Raw genomic sequence first — 14191 nt, 5'->3', positions numbered from 1 at the left:
AGCTACCATAATAACGGGACACTCGGATCACGTGGGATCCCCCTGGCGTCTGCAGTGGCAAGTGGGCAGGGCTCTCACCTGAGTGTCCCGAACAGGTGCAGATGGGTTCATTACCCATTCAGAGGGCTGGAAGGATAAGGAGTCACTCCACCACGGTCTGTGCCCCCAGACGGACAGGCAGACAGGGCATCCCTGGGGCCCTGAGGGCCAGGGCCCCAGTTTGTCCCAAGGGCGTGGTGAGGGGCAGGCAGAGGGCACTGAAGTTGGGGTGTGCGGGGCAGGGGTGCGCTCTGTGGCCACAGCATGGGACGGGTACTGAAGGGATGGGCCGGGGTGGGACTGGACGGGACCGGGTGCTGGCACCATCTTCCTCGTCCCCTCCTGCTGTGACAAGAGGCAGGAGGGTGAGCCAGCCCCACCCTTGTTGAACCTGGAGAGCCTCGCCCTCACCCGTGGGCTCTCACTGAACCGGTCCCCATTTCTGTAGTGTGTCTTTGCGCTCACAAGGGTCAGGAGTCATCTCTAGCGTCTGAAGACAGCCAGCCATGGCACCCCCAGGAAGGAAGCGCGTCAGGAGGAGGGCTGCCGAGGCCCCGGTGGAGGCTCAGCTTATGGCAGCCTATGACGTTCAGCATGGAGGTAAAAGCGCACAGAGGGGCGGCGGGCTGGGCGAGGGGCTCCCCGAAGCCTGTGCCCGTCCAAGGGCACGGTCTGTCTCGTCTCTTGGCAGACCGAGCACGTGGGCGGCCCAGGGCCCCGTCATTGCTATGGATTCCACCATGCAAATGCACCAGAGCCCCAGGTTTTTTCGAAAGCGGGTTCATGCTCCCACCCCCTAGCAGAGTTACAGAAGCTTTTAGCCCAGCTCTTCTGGACGGGTGCAGCCCTTGCTTCCAACGTGTCTGATAGGCAGTACACGGTTTGCCGTGACTGTAACGCCCAAAGGCTTGCAGAAGTGCCTCGGTGAAATGGTCTCAGACCCTGGCCTCATTTCACGCGACCTACACCTAAACCGTTCCACCTGTAGGTCTGCTTTGCCGGCTCTTGGCGGCCAAGAGGCCAGGAATTCCACCGATAGGACATGCCTCCCGCATCCTTCCTTTAAACATCTTTGTCCTTTTTGCTTTCAATGCAGAAAACTATCTAGGAATGGGTGACGGTGGAGAAAACAGCTCCTGTTCAGGCACTCCTGAGCAAGATACAGGGTAATGTGTTCAGAGTCATTTTTGCCTGGTAGTAAAGTAATTAAGGAAAATCAGCTTCCACTCATGTGGCAGGCGTTGTATGTAAAGCACTTGGCAGAAGGCATTTCTTCTAATGCACACATGGTATTTCACTGACCAACAATGTAAATGTGAATGTAATGTCTTCGCAGGAATGAGGTCCAGAATATGCTGGAGAGATTTGAAGGTATGTTTTAGGAGATATTTGTAGGTGAAGACACTTTTCATAAACCATATAACGTTTACAGCAGGAACTGTCAGTCAGTGCGTGGCACTCCTGTCGTTTACTGCCTTGTTCTCAGGTACAGGATGTTACCTAAGTCTTGAGGGTGATTCAGCTCCATAGATTACTTGCCCCTTCGAATTGTTGATGTGAAGAGAATGGCACTGACAATGGTACCATCACTGGTGAGAGGTGATGCTTTTATTTGATGCACTGTGGAACATTAGAAGAAACTGATGAAATAATCTCTTCCACACTGTGCCACGTAGCGAGTCATAGATCCAGTTTTAACGTCAATGTTTCATTTTCCCGTGTCGGTTATTTCCCATAACTTCCCAATTACTTCTCCATGGGTGGCAGGAGTGCCGGTCGAGACCCCTAAAATACCTGCCTATCGTTATATTCACCTTAATAACCCTGGTAATGGAGAACGAAACACAACGTGGCTAGCAATGGAGTGATGTATGATCAGAGTCAATGGCAAGTTTTAAAGGAACATGTCCGATATCAATTACCTTAACTGTGTTAAAGGACATAGTCTTAAGTCTGAGAGTCAATTTTTGACTCCTCTGTGTGGATAATTCATACGAACAGGTGAGTTTTGATACCGTTGCTCAATTTGTTTGGGACAGTGTGCTTGATTTGTGAGCTGTCTTATAATTTGATCAATATACATGATAAACTATATTTCCAAATTATTTGTAGAATGCTGCAGTTCATTCATGATTACTGGAAAATAAGTACTGATGGTAGATCTGTTACAGAGAGTCAGTCGTAGGCTTGGCAAAGCATTATTTGAAGTAGTAAAAGTATTTATAAGTTTAGCAAATTTGAATTTTCCACAATGCAACCTTTTGATGACAATGATACGCAAACCCTCCACGAAATGATGTGGAAAGTGTTCTTGAATAAATTTTCTCATTTCCTTGTCTTTTAGTCTAATTTATTTGAAAGGTTCACTGGCTAAATTAAATTTTTTTATTCATTTTTCATGAAATTTTCTGTATCTTTTTGAAGGCCTGTTAATTGGAAAAATTTTCTGTGTCTCATGTAACAAATTCTAACAATCATTCATCTAACTCTGTCCTTTCAGTTGGTGAATATTTCATAAAATGTTATGAACCAGCCTTTATAGCCGTTATCTCATGACAAAATAAAGGGGTCAGTGTCACCCTTTTCTCACATTTTGGAAAACAGAAACTTTCAATCTTTAGCTGTATTTTCATCTTAAATTAAAAAGCGATGTCCCGTTAAGGCACACTGAATTAAAGGAGTAGCTGGAAGCTTTCACAAAAATATAAATAAATAAATAAATAAATAAAGCGAAAAGGAAGCAAAGTATCTTGCTTTTTGAAATGATGCCTATTTGTTAGTGCTAAGTGTCTTTCCAAATACTGCGGAACCACCGTTGCCGGAATTGACTTGAACATATAGGACGGGAATAGTTTCCAAGAGTATATTTCAATGGGTATCTATTTGCAATGCAGGGGACATGAAAAAGGTTCTTTATGAAAAGAGAAAACATTTCAAAATGAACACCGAGGCTTCTGTCAACACCATGCAGCAGACAATTGAGCATGCTTGGAAAACCCATCAAGAGCAAACGTAAGGTGGTTGGAAATTTCGAGCAAAACCATTTGTCTCATTTCTTAGTATACTCATGAGTAGAAACTACGGAAGAAACATACTATGTGCTGTATTTGGAGGATGCTCAAGTTGAAAATACATCTGGCTTGATTTTCCCCTAAGGAATTAATTCCTTTAGTCCTCTGACCTCACCCCATACCCCATAATTGAAATAAGATGTATTTCCTCAAGGTCAATAAAGGTGACCTATTTTGCTCTTGGCAATCACAGTTGATGTGCTTAACCTAAAGAAGTTTTTATTCCTTCCATGAATGTGCTTCCTGAATTAGAGTTAAGTGTCTTTAGCATTTAAGACTGTGTTCGAGCATATAGAAAAAGGTTAGTCTTATGTTGTCAATAATTTGTAAGTTTTACTGAATTAGTCTCACTACTTGTACAAATAGTTGTCACAGGAAAACATGGGGAAAAATGAAGTGTTTCTGGTGGGAGGTCACAGATGATAAGTGGGTACAATATTCACATGGAATTTATTTGTGACATCACAACCTGTGTGTTATTCAGGAAGAGAAAAGGAAAAAAGAAACCCATGTCAATAAAATGCATTTTCCTGGAAAATTTATAACACAGTAAATGTTCCGTGGTTTTGAAGAGCTAAGACATGTGAGGTAGCTTCTCTCTTAGCTGGTAACAAACAAAGATTCTTGTCATGAGAGTAAATCCTCTGTTGTATCTTCCCATCAGAGGATTGCAGCTGATGTCATCACCTTCTCCCTTCACGGTACATGTCGTGACAAAATAATTTTGTTTCGAAAGTGTTTTCCCTTTTTGTTATTGGTAGGAAGTGTCACAGCATCCATTATTCTGTTCTGCAGGCAGAAGCTTTGTCTGGATTATTCTCAGCAGTTCCAGGCTTTGATTCAGGAGTGGGATCTGGGTGCGAAGAAACTCAAAGAAGAGGAAGAAAAACTAGCTGTTGGTATCAGGCTTAGCTTTCTAATTAATTAATCTCTTGTCTCAGACTGTCAGGGATGAATCATTCATGCAAAACTTCCAGGAGAGAAGGTAGAGTCCAAGAGTACAGATGGACAAGGTGGGTGGGAGATGTGGCGACGGGAGCCAGGACGTCCTCTTTGGATTGGTCCTGTCCCTTTAGAGAGACACTAAGGTCATCAGTTAGAGGTAGGGGCAGGAGAGGAGGTGTTACCTTTAGGGCAGGGGACAAGGCCTGGAATTGTGTCCTGAGAGTGGGCCAGGGAATGGACTAGGGGACTCTAACTGCCAAGTGGCATTAGGGAGTCCATCTTAGGTTAGGGTCATAGCGATCATGAATTGACAATGAGACCAGTCAGCTTGCTTGAGTCAGAGCTGCTGTGCAATTGGGTTTTTCTGGGCTGGGGTCTAGCTGAGCACGTTGGCCAAGGGAGAGGGGTGCAGGGTGTAGAAGCAAGGACAGAGGTATGATGACTGACGATGGAATTGAAGCTGGAATTGAGGAAAATGAGGACACGGGGGTGGGGAGTTGAACAGTCCAAAGCGCTCACCCACTGGATGTTAGGTCCTGGGGACTACTGGGCTGTAGTACTGAAGTGAGTGACCTGCCAAGGGTGGGAAGTAGTGGCTGGATGTTGGGAAAAATGGAGAAACAGCACAGTACCGTGGTCCAGGGAGTGGCCTCTGGAACCACAGTGCTTGAGGTCCAACTCTGATTTGACCATTGGAAGCTGTGAAGCCTGAGCACATCCTTTGTGTGCCTCAATTCCCTCAGCTATGGTGGGGACATCATGAGAGAACCTATGTTGTGGAGTTGCTTTGAGCATCAAGTGAGTTACTACATAATAAGTTTGTTTAACATGGTTTAGCAGTGTATCCATGACCTGATTCCTCTGTGAGATTTTGGTATCTTTTATATTGTGTGGATGTTGCAGTTACTGGGACTGACCAAATGTAGGCTGTGACCTTGCGAGTGGCCAAGTTCAGAGGCGTGTTCTATGGAGGAACAGAAAGTCCAGCATTGTTGAAAAGAACATGTGTGTGGATTTTAAAATCATCAAGAATAAGACATACGTATATACTGTTGTTAAAAGAGAAAATTTGCTATTCTACTGAAATTTAATATAGAACCATTTTTTCCTAAATCTTCAATTTTACTCATAGCACTATTACAACTTTTCCCTTTTATATTTGCAGAGTATACTTCTACAGCTACAAAAGGCTTGTGACCACTCTAGAATTGTTGAGAGCTGGAGAATGAGAGAATTGAAAGAGTTACATGTGGCATTCCTAAAGGTCTGTTGTATTTGGCAACACAATGTAGCTTCATAGCACATAATTTGTATATTTTGTATAGAAATATTGTTTTTCTTTTCTAACTTATATTAATGTGATTCTATTTTTAAAATTCTTTTTTTTTACTTCTTTTCATTTATTCAGGATATTATGGGGGTGCAAACATTTTGGTTACATGTAATGCTGTTTGCCCCGCCCAAGCCGAACAACCCAAATGCCCTTCAGTACCTGAGTGGATTAGTAAAATGTGGTATATGCATACCATGGAGTACTGCTCAACTACAAAACACAATGGTGATCTAGCACCTCTTATATTATTCTGGATAGAGACTGAGCCCATCCTTTGAAGTGAGGTATCACAAGGATGGAAAAACATTCTCTCTCTTGAAAATTCTTAAGCATTTACCACTTTGGTATCATTGGTCCCATTTTAAGAAAAGTAATACATGTATTTTTACTTTTAGGATTTATTAGTGGTAGTGGGTGATAGTCATGCCAGGAAATGGTAAATCAGCACTTTTACCAAAAATACACATATGGTGCAGGATATTCATAGGTTACTAAGGGTCTTCATGGCTCTTTGTTCCACAGTGAGTTTTGTAGCAGAGTAAATAACTATAGATGAACACGGGAGGAGTAGGTCATTGCTACATGTGACTGCATTGTCTGCCTACTGCCAATGGTTCTCAAAGAGCAATGACACAATTGTAAGGAATGAGTATTTCTTTTATTTCAAATTGATTTCCTGAGTAGTTCGTGGCATATTTGCTTGTACTATTGCAGGATTGCAGTAGTATTGCAGTACTGCAGTATTACTGATGTGATGACAAATTGCTTTTAATTTTTTTATGGATACCTAATAGTTGTCTATATTTATGAGATACAAGTGATGTCTTCATACAGGCATGCAGTGTGGACTCATCAAATCAGGGTGACTGGGCTACCCGTCACCTCAAGCATTTCTCGTTTCTCTGTGTTAGGAGCATTCCAATTTCACCCTTCTAGTTAATTTAAAGTATACGATAACTTGTTGACTGTAGTCGCCCTGTTGTGCTGTCTTATGCTAGATCTTGTGCATTCTGTCTGGCTATATATTTGCACCCGTTAGCCATTCCCACTGCATCCCCGCTCTCTGCTGCTACCCTTCCCAGCCTGTAGTCCTACCATTCTACTCTCTAGCACCATGAGAGCAATGGTTTTAATGTTTAGCTCCCACATGGGAGTCAGAACACGGGAAGTCAGTCTTTCACTGCTTGGCTTATTTCACTTAACATAATGTCCTCCAGTTCCATCCTTGTGGCTGCAAATGGCAGGATTTCATTTTTTTTATGGCTGAATGATACTCCATTGTGTGTGTACACATTTCCTTTATCCATTCATCAGTTGATGGACACTTCGGTTGATCCCAAGTCCTGGCTATTGTGACTAGTGCTGCAGTCAGTGTGTGGAGTGCAGGGATCTTTTCCACAGACTGATTTCCTTTCTTTGGATACATGCCTAGCAGTGGGGTGGCTGGGTCATAGGATAGATCCATTTTTAGTTTTTCTTCTTAACATATGACACTTGACTCTTCCCAGCCTTCCAGTAGCTTCCCCTCCTGAATTCTTAGACATTCACAGTCCAGCTCCCCCCATCCCCCGTTAGATGACCCCTTTTGAAACTTCGTTGACTGTGTTCTTTCTTTCATCCCCCAGGGAGACATCGCTCTGTGACGCAGCTCAGCATCACCCCGTGCTTTCCTGTGCTTTTCCTGCACAGTAGCTACGACTCGTTTTTCTTGTCCTGTCGAAATCTCATGCCTTTTCCTACTAAGCAGCTATTAACCTCCACTTTTTTACTGCATAGTTCCAGCAAGTTGACCTTCCATTCCTAGTATGCAACGTTTATGAGATTTCTATTTATGTGTTTGCTCCTGACTCCCGAATATGGAAGAGATTGTGTATTTATCTTTCAATCCCTCCACAGCACTCGACACACTTTGCTTTACGTAGGATGCACTATTTCACTGTTTGTGGAAGGAAGAGTAATGATTTAAATCACAATTTTTTTTAATGACTTGAACAGGTCGTATTACAGGTCAGAATATTCCCTTTAAGGATATCATGTTCTGTTGACCATTAGGGATGATAAATGTTTTAATACCCGGTGTTTTGGAAACTTACTCAGGGATTTCACGATTATGGCATTGATTGATAGAGAACTTAGCTCTTTTTCCATTCTTTGCTCCACCTTGGCCTCAAAAGTTCATTGTCTTATAGTTTCATGTAAGGTGTGTTAGCGTTGTAGCTCCTATTATAATAATATTTTGCTCAAGTCACACATTTCTATGTTTATGCAGTGGGTATTTTGGTGTTCATGCAGTACTCAGTATGTTTTTTATTTGGAATAAATAATGACCATCATTTGAAGTTTAAACTGTACTTCTTTTGGAATGTGTCTGTACGTATTTATAATGTAATGAAACATGGAGGTTTGGAAGTGAACTAGGCTTGTTGTTTTAGAGTGTCCAGGACCTGGAGGAGGATCATGGAAATCTTATTGGTGAAGGAAGTGAACTTAGAAAAGAATTGGCCGCGTTGCAAACAAAACTGATGATGCAAAATGTAAGTATTGTGTATTTGAAACTCAAAACTAAGGATTGATTAAGCACTAAGGTATTGTATTGGCTGAAATTTTCATAATACACAAAGATGAAAGAAATGATTAATATCTCTTCCTGTAACAGCAGTGGGAAGAGGTGGCCAGTGTTCAGATGATTATACTGTCCCTGTTATTCTGATGACACTTCGAAGTTCGAAGCTGAACCTGTGTGATAGGATACAGTCATAAAATGAGCTACATGAAGCCAATGTGGCCTAAAAAGTCTAGTTTCAATTATTACATGTTCTTTGTTCATGTGTTTGTTTAGCGCCAGACCCCCTTTCTGTTAAAACTCAAGTAAAAGCTAAAGAGTTCTGTGAGTAGCAGACGTTCCAAAGTTGTATGTTTCAGGCTTTCAGCCCCTTGATAGTATTGCGGACTTTGTTTCCCTAGCACTGTCAACTAACTTTTAGCAATAAAGATGATTCAACTTTACGTTTGGCCTCAGTGGATCTGTGTCAGTCTCAAATGGCAGAAATCACAGGAATGGAAGGTTACGCTGTTCTTCCTTAAGAAAAAAGTTAAAGAAGATAAAATCTATGCTATGTACACCCTTTTTTTTGCAAAATTAGTAAGTTACAAAACCTATTCTAATGCCAGAAACCTGCAGAGGAAATATGTTCTACAGATTTACAGGACTTAATAAAAGCTATACAAGTTTGTTCCCCAAAAGAAGTTACACTGCCAAAAATCATTACACCACAGAATAAGATATATAAATGTCACTTGTGGACATAGATTTGTGAAAAATGTCACTTTCACAAAAAAATCAAAATTTCATTTAATTCATTTGTGTCCACTGTTATTGATAAATGACACCTGCCCCTAGCAGGAGTAAAAGTATTTAATTAATGTGTATATGCCTAATGACCTATGCTTCAATATCGTATACCATTCTGTAGAGACAGAATTTTTTTTAAAGTGTGGTGTGTAGTTACCATATGCAAAATTGATTTTATATTCATCTATATATGTGAAAAATTAATTCACTCCCTTTGTCTTTTATAATGTGATTGATGGTTTTACACATGAAACACGAAATCTTCAATTGTACGTTTTGCATTTAATGAACCTGAAGTTGTTTCCGAATTTGATGTGCGTAAGTCAGTTAAACGCTATCTGTTGCTGAGTTACTCAAATTGCTTTCACGCCGTTCAAAAATCCACTCCCACTTAGAGAAGAGGAGTGACTTTCTCCCAAGTTTCTGCATGTTGACAATTTTTATTCTGGCCCCGAACACATTCTTCACTTCATTTAAATTTTTTTCCAAATTTTTAAATACAAGTGCACTCATATTCTATTTTCCAAACTCTGATATCTTACATAGGAAGAAGTGAGGCCTCCACCATGAATAAATATTTAATACTCTGGGTCAATTTACTACCTGACTTTTGTAAAAGATTTTCCCCTTAATCTAAAGTATGTGTTGGAATATATGTCTTCAGTATGATGTCAAAGTCCTAAGACGTCCCTCATTTGAGAACTTTTGCCAATAGGTACAGACGTGAAATAAATACTCCAGGCTGTTTTCTGTGTACCTAATTCTCAGGAGTATATTCTTTTACCTTTGAGGAATAGAAACGATCACTATTTTGTATTTTGTTCAACATATCTTTTACTGAAGATGGATGAAGTACATGTTAATTAGTCTCTGAGTTTTCTCATTATTTCATTATGTATCGTATATGCTTGCTCTATACGTAGGAGTCAGTGTCCGTGAACACAACCTTCACCCACATCGCAGTCTCACAGTGTCCGTGGAGCACAGGCAGCTGACCATTTATCCTGTGATGGCACCGAGGAGGAAAGCCATCCATTGGATGAGGAGTTGGCAGCCCCGTGTGGGAGGATTAAGTCCTTTCTTGACACCAGGGCTCCTCAATTAAAAGAATGCCTTACCCCCAATTGCACGAGACTTTAGCAGAGACAAACTCAGACATTGGGGTGTAAAGGCAAGAAGGCTTTGCAAACACAATGGTTGGTGATGGCCTGTAGCTCTTTCATGGCACAAGGATCCTTAATCCTACGTGGATGGAAGGTGACACTGGGGCCCCAGGGGATACAGTAGAAAGCATCACGTTGTCATATTGCATCTATCACTCAACACACTGGGGACCTAAGGAAGGGTACGCTATAGCTCATGGCCTAAAGGAGAGTCCAGAGCAGGGCTATGCTCTTCAAACTCTCACAGGGCCTAGGGTTACGCGAAGGTGATACAGTGCCACCGAGGTTTGACTCCAATTTTTATACACCTGATGTTTTACGCTGGTGACCAGCTAACAAATACCCATGAGATTTCTTCTATCCAAAATTTACTGTGTCGAAATCCATCAACATTTGTATGCCAAGGTTACTAGTTTTGTGCAGATATCTAAATAAAGCTTATCTGTCTGAAGTTGCAAAACACCTTCATCCCTGCCTAAGCAGTGAGAGGAGATCAAGGCTGCCCTGGCATCTGTGCACACAGCCCCTTTATTGCACCCAGACTGCAAATGCTCTGAGATGTCAGGTTGAACCAGGCAGCCAGTTGAATTTTTGCCCAGTTGAATGAGGATCCTCTCAGTGCTGCTCATCCAAAACACATTGACACCAATTAGGTAGTAAGGCTTCCCAATCTGGAACCCTCAATTCATACATCTGTGTCCCTTAAAACAGATTTGTTCTCATTTCATTGTAAATCATAGTGGTGACACTACCTACGTCACAGGACCATCCTGAGGGTCAGTGCGGCAGAAATGGGAGGCGTCGGGCTCCTGTCTCCCCAGTCTTCCTCCTGACACCAAGACCATGCATCTGGGAGTCACCGAGCCAGGCCTGTTACCTCAGAATGGCTTGTGTCTTCCTGAGATTTCCTAGTACACTAAGCTTGAATTGAAGACAGTGACCTACTAAGCACCAACTTCTATCAAAATACCGAAAGGTCCCCAACCAAGCAGACAGTAAAAATACTCCTCAAGGTGAGAATCTCCGCCTCCCGGTAGTCTACAAAATATGCAAATTAGCAACTTTCTGTCCTGACCTTGAGTTACAAGTTTCAAGTGAAGAATATCATGAGCATTTATTTGTTTAAATGTCTAACGTAGCAGATAAATTTTGACCCGCAAAAGGTACCAACTGATATGTTTAATTGTTTGTGAGGAAAATGGGATCATTTACTTCTAAGGAATGATATGATCATGCATAGTGGGAAATGCCATAATAACATCTATGGGATAAGAAAATGAAGAGTATAATCACACAATGGTATGAACATATAAAATGAATAAAAGGGGGGAAGAGGTAAACTTAATATTAAATCCAGGGCAAGGGTTTCTGAAAATACCAACAGTGCAGTATTGTCTTTCTGAATTATTTGAAACAGGCTTAAGTGAAATATTAATTTCAATACCTACGTTTACCATATAGTGCCGCATTGTTGCTCCTCAAAATTAAGACTTTGCAAAAGTGATCGTGGAGCTACCTGAATTTCAGTGACATCAGGTGTAAAGAGGAAGGACAACCAGCAGGTAAGAGTTTATGCACGAGATTCCTGAATGGGGAGGACTGCTAGTGCTGTCTGAAGCACCGAAGGTGTAGACATGCCTATGGGCTTAGTTTATTCTGACTGTCAGTCCTGTGATGGAATCATCATCTGGCTGCATGGTTAAGGGAAGAAGGCTAGAGAGCAACATAAGCTCCCTCACGTGGTCGTGAGGTGCACATTAGCGTGCAGACTGGGGGGAAAGGGACCCACTGAGAGCATAGATTAAATTGCTGATAAAAGTTATCAGTGAGGTGACAGAGACCGTTACTCTCTACATCACGTGCCTCTATAAGGTTGGAATATGTTTTACACAATCTTGGATCACTCTTGTAATTAGGAAAAAAATATAACATTGAAAATGATATAACTTGAGGCACATTGTCAAACACACACAAGCCAAATGATTTAAAAAGTCAAGTATTCGCTTTGAAATACTCGAGTGGGCCGGGGCACCACATCAGATTTGGAGAAGGCAATACATAAAGCAGACTCAGCTGCCTTTGGGCAGTTGTTGAAGCCAGGTGATCAATACACGGGGCCCATTATATTCGTCTCTGCAATGTGTACGTTTCACAAGTTTCAAGAGCCTCTCAGGTTGTGAGACTGCCAAGAAACACTCCTACATCGTGGCTGGATTTGACAATATCGTGCTAGGTGAAACAAACCGATAACAGGTCCAGAAGGAGACATACTGCACGCTTCCACTTTAATGAGGTATTAAAATAGTCAAATTCATACAAGCAGAAGGTAGAATGGGGACTGCCAGGGGCTGGGCGAGGGGTAAATGGGGAAGCAAGGTGCAAGGGACATAGAATTTCAGCCTTAGAAGTTGAGAAAGTTCCGGATATTCACCAACTAAAGAATTCAAACGAATCCGCAAGAAGAAAACAACACCAGTAAAAAGGTGGTGAACATGAACAGAAGTTTTTCAAAAGAAAATAGACAAATGACAAGCAAACATATGAAAAAATGATCAACATCAATAATCATCACGGAAATGCAATTGAAAACCACAATGAGACACCACCTTAGCCCTTCAGAAGGACCGTTATTAATCAGGTAGAAAACAATGGATGTTTGCATGGATGCAGAGAGAAAAGAACGCTCATACACTTTCAGTGGGACTGCAAATTAGTACAACCTCAATGGAAACAGTATGGAGATTCCTCAAAGAAATAAATGTAGACTTACCGTTTGACCCAGAAATCCCACTCCTGGGTCTCTACCCAAAGGAAAAGAAATCATTTTATCAAAAAGACACCTGCACTCGAATGTTTACTGCAGTACAATTGCAATGATATGGAATCAACCTAAGTGCCCATCATTTCATGAGTGGTTAAAGAAAATGTGGTTTATATACACCATGGAGTACTACTCAGCCACAAAAGGAATGAAGTAATGTGTTTTGCAGCAACTTGGATGGAGCTGGAGGCCATTAACCTACGTGAAGTATCTTAACGGAAAAACAAACACCACATGTACTCTCTAATATTTCGGATCCAAACAATGGGCACACACAGGCACAGAGAGATGGAAAGGACATTGGAAACCAAGAAGCAGGGAGGTTGGGAGGGGGTGAGGGGTAAAATGTGACCTGTTGGGTGTAACGAACACTGTTGTGGTGATGAGCACACTAAAAGCCCTGACTTAAGCATTATACAAGGTATCCATGTAAGAAAAACCTTTGCACCCCCCCCTAATATTTTGAAATAAAAACAGAAATATATTTTGAAGTTATCAAATTTAATAAGGTTAAAATCTTTTTAAAAAATTATTTCATCTAGGAGATATCATATGCCGGACTGTTATTATTAATAAAAACAACTTAATATTTTCAATAAAATATTTTACACTGGAGAAAAGGGAAGAGCACACTTGAATATTATTTGGTTTTCTTATGTGACCACAATAAAGAGAGAAACCTATAAAATGACATCAAGAACCATGTATAATGTTTTACATACCGAAAGAATTGTCATATATCGTTTTGACATACAGAGTTTTAATGAAAATGTCATGGCATTAAAGTCAGGTGCCCTTATCTCAATTAATCCCTGAAATTGATTTTTAAACACACTCTGCAAAATTACTCCCTAACGTACACCTGTCCAAAAATTGACCACAGAAACAACCCAATTCATTTCAGTTTTTAAGTCTTCATTATGAAAAAGAAAAAAAAAAAAACGTAGCAGAAAGTTCACTAATTTACCTTTGGAAAGAAATGCACAACCTTGGCCAAAGCGCTTCCCTAAAAGAGAACAAGAATTTGTTCTTCTGACTTACTTGTTCCCCATCGATAACGTACAAATACTTATTGTTCAGGGTTAGTGCAGACTTTGCAAGTAAACAGGCTTTCCGTTCTACCCAGCATGCTCATTAGATCATTGGCATCTCCATATGAGAAATATACAAGGAATATGAGATAGTACATAAGACAGTGTTTATGGCGTGTGCTAACACCCTGTTTCTGTGGTGCAGTGTCCTAGGTTTTACAGAGTTTCATGGGAGGCGGTTACAAGTTAAATACACAAAGCTCTGAAATCCATTCCCTGGTTAATTACTGGAATCCCTGACTTCACCAAGGGAAGGGCTGCAGCATAACCCATACACTGTTTCACAAATGAGGCTACCATTTCTTCAAAACTGGCATTAACTAGGACATCTTTCAATCTACCGTTGAAATGAGTAGAAACAAGTGGAAAAGGCTTG

General features: G+C 41.3%; 1 pseudogene; it reads left to right on the top strand.

The window, feature by feature from the left end:
• The first annotated feature begins 545 nt into the window (after window positions 1–545).
• LOC138378825 (gamma-aminobutyric acid receptor subunit theta-like) overlaps window positions 546–14191 on the top strand; it is a 36237-nt pseudogene continuing 22591 nt past the window's right edge.

The sequence above is a fragment of the Eulemur rufifrons genome, chromosome 30 (genome assembly GCF_041146395.1).
Source record: "Eulemur rufifrons isolate Redbay chromosome 30, OSU_ERuf_1, whole genome shotgun sequence".
Lineage (NCBI taxonomy): Eukaryota > Metazoa > Chordata > Mammalia > Primates > Lemuridae > Eulemur > Eulemur rufifrons.
This window is presented reverse-complemented; position numbering and strand designations above follow the sequence as displayed.